Source organism: Phalaenopsis equestris, unplaced genomic scaffold (genome assembly GCF_001263595.1).
Source record: "Phalaenopsis equestris unplaced genomic scaffold, ASM126359v1 Scaffold000118, whole genome shotgun sequence".
NCBI classification, from domain to species: Eukaryota; Viridiplantae; Streptophyta; class Magnoliopsida; order Asparagales; family Orchidaceae; genus Phalaenopsis; species Phalaenopsis equestris.
The window spans coordinates 700,956-703,867 of NW_018164560.1; positions in this window are offsets into that span (position 1 = coordinate 700,956).

A 2,912-nucleotide genomic window follows, 5' to 3' on the forward strand; every position below is an offset into this window, starting at 1 on the left:
AATCCTAAGAAAGTAGCCAATATTCATGAAACTGATGCATTTATCATGTTAGCAAATCAAGTTGCTGCAATTTCAAAGAAGTTAGACCGATTTGGAATGAATTTTTCTCAACCAATTTCTATGATTGAAGAGAATTCATTAGGCTAAATGATAGATTTTCAAGCATCATTAGAAACTTTAAATGCCATAAATAATAACCAGAATAACCCATATTTAAATTATTATAACCTAGGTTGGAAGATCCATCCCAACTTTAACTGTAATAACAATTTGGGTGGTAATAATCAGCAATGGGGGAACAACTAAGGAACCCATTGGGAAACTGGAACACTAAGGGAATAATAATTATAGATCTACTTATCCTCCAAGTTTCAACAGTAATAAATAGTTTAAGGAGAAGAAGTTGGAAGTTGTCTATAGAGCTATAGAGGAAGTGGTGTTACAAATGGAAAATCAATTACAAAGTCAAGAAGCTATAATTAGAAATATTGAGAATCAACTTAGACAAATAGCAAATTCCTTAAGTAATAAATTCTAAGGAACACTTCCTAGTACTACTAAATCAAATCTAACAGACCAAAATAAAGGGAAAGTAAAAGCCATTCAACTTAGAAGCGAGAGAGAGTTTAGTTGGAAGGTAGGGTTCAAAAAGAGATTGAAGTAGAGAGAGAAGAAATTGAAGAATCAAAAGAGGAGGCTCCGAAAGATTCTGAAAGATCTATTTCTTCACTGAAAATTGATTTGGAAAAACCACCATTTCCATTTCCTCAAAGACTTTGTCAGCAGAAGTTGGATAAATAATTTTCAAAATTTCTAGAAATATTTAAGAAGCTTACAATTAATATTCCATTTGTTGAAGCCTTAGAACAAATATTGAGCTATGTAAAGTTTATGAAGGATATTCTTAACAGGAAAAGGAAGTTTGAAGATAATGAGATTGTTGCACTTAGTGAGGAGTGTAGTACGATAATTCAAAAGAAGCTTCCTGAAAAGCTTAAAGATCCTGGTAGCTTTACAATTTCATGTGTAATAGGAGATAGATTGTATGAGAAAGCTTTATGTGATTAGGTGCAAGCATTAGCCTTATGCCATTATCAATATTTAACAGATTTGAATTAGGAGAAATAACCCCTACTACTGTAACTCTGCAGTTAGCAGATCGTTCGATAACATACTCTAAAAAAGTTATAGAAGATGTCCTAGTAAAAGTGGATCAATTTATCTTTCCTACTAATTTCATTATGCTAGATATGGAGGAAGATAAAAAGATACTATCATTTTGGGGAGACTTTTCCTAGTCACAGGAAGAGTAATGATAGATGTTAAAAAAAGGGAATTTACAATACGCATCAATGATCAAACTGTTACTTTTAACATTTCAAAATCAATGAAATACCCTGCAAAAGGTAAAGATAATAAATGCTATAGGATGGATGTTATAAGATATCTAAGTGAATGCCATTTTAGAACTACTTATGAAGAAAAATCTGAAGTGCAAGATTTGGAACACGAGTAAGAAGAGGAATTAAATCAATGTGAAGATCTTTTTAAGGAAAATTCAAACTATGTTCGAGAAAGTTTTGAAGTTTTGGACACGATAGACAAAGATAAATCAGAACTAGAGTTGAAGTTACATTCCTGATCATTTAAAATATGTCTTTTTAGGAGATTCCTCTACTTTACCAGTTATAATTTCCTCAAAATTAACAATGGAAGAAGAAGAAAGGTTGATGAAAATTCTAAAAAAATTTAAGAAAGCCTTTTGATGGACAATTGCTGATATTAAGGGAATCAACCCTTCAATTTATATGCATAGAATTCATATGAAAGAGAACTGCAAACCCATGGCTGATCCGCAAAGGAGATTGAATCCTGTTATGAAATAAGTTGTAAATAAAGAAATTTTAAAGTGGTTAGATGCTGTAATTATCTACCCTATTTCAGATAGTGCATGGGTTAGTCCAATTCATTGCATTCCTAAGAAATGAGAAGTAACTGTAACTGTAAATGAACATAATGAGTTAATACCTATTAGACAAGTTACAGAGTGGTGAATATGCATTGATTATAGAAAGATAAATCTTGTCACTATGAAAGATCATTTTCCATTACCCTTTCTAGATCAAATGCTGGATAGACTAGCTGGGCATAAATACTTTTATTTTCTGGATGGATATACTGGTTATCACTAAATTAAAATATCTCCAAAGGATCAAGAGAAAATAATGTTTACCAGTCCTTATGGTGGTTTTGCTTTTAGAAGAATGCCCTTTGGTTTATGTAATTCCCCTGCTACATTTCAAATATGTATGAAGGCAATTTAATATGATTTAATTGAAAAAGGGATTGAAGTATTCATGGATGACTTTTCATTGTTTGAAACTTCATTTGACTCATGTTTTAAACATTTATCCAAAGTTCTTAAGCGTTGTAAAGAAACAAATTGTATTAGGACATCAAATATTAGAAAATGGTGTGGAAGTAGATCCTGCTAAAATTCAAGTGATCACTAATTTATCTTATCCAGCAAATGTAAGGGATATTAGGAGTTTCTTAGGATATGTTGGATTCTACAGGTGATATATTAAGGACTTTTCAAAGATTGATAAGCCTTTATGCCATTTACTGGAGAAAGATGCAATTTTTAATTTTGATGAGGAATGCCTAAAAGTGTTTAAGTTATTAAAAGAAAAATTAATCATTGCACCAATTATAGTTTCACCAAACTGGGAAAAATTTTTTGAATTAATGTGTGATGCTAGTGATTATGCTATTTGAGCTATTTTAGGACAAAGATATGATAAAATTTTCAAAGTTATTTACTATGCTAGTAAAACTCTTAATGAAACTCAAATTAATTATACAACAACTGAAAAAGAGTTATTAGCAATAGTATATGCTTTTGATAAATT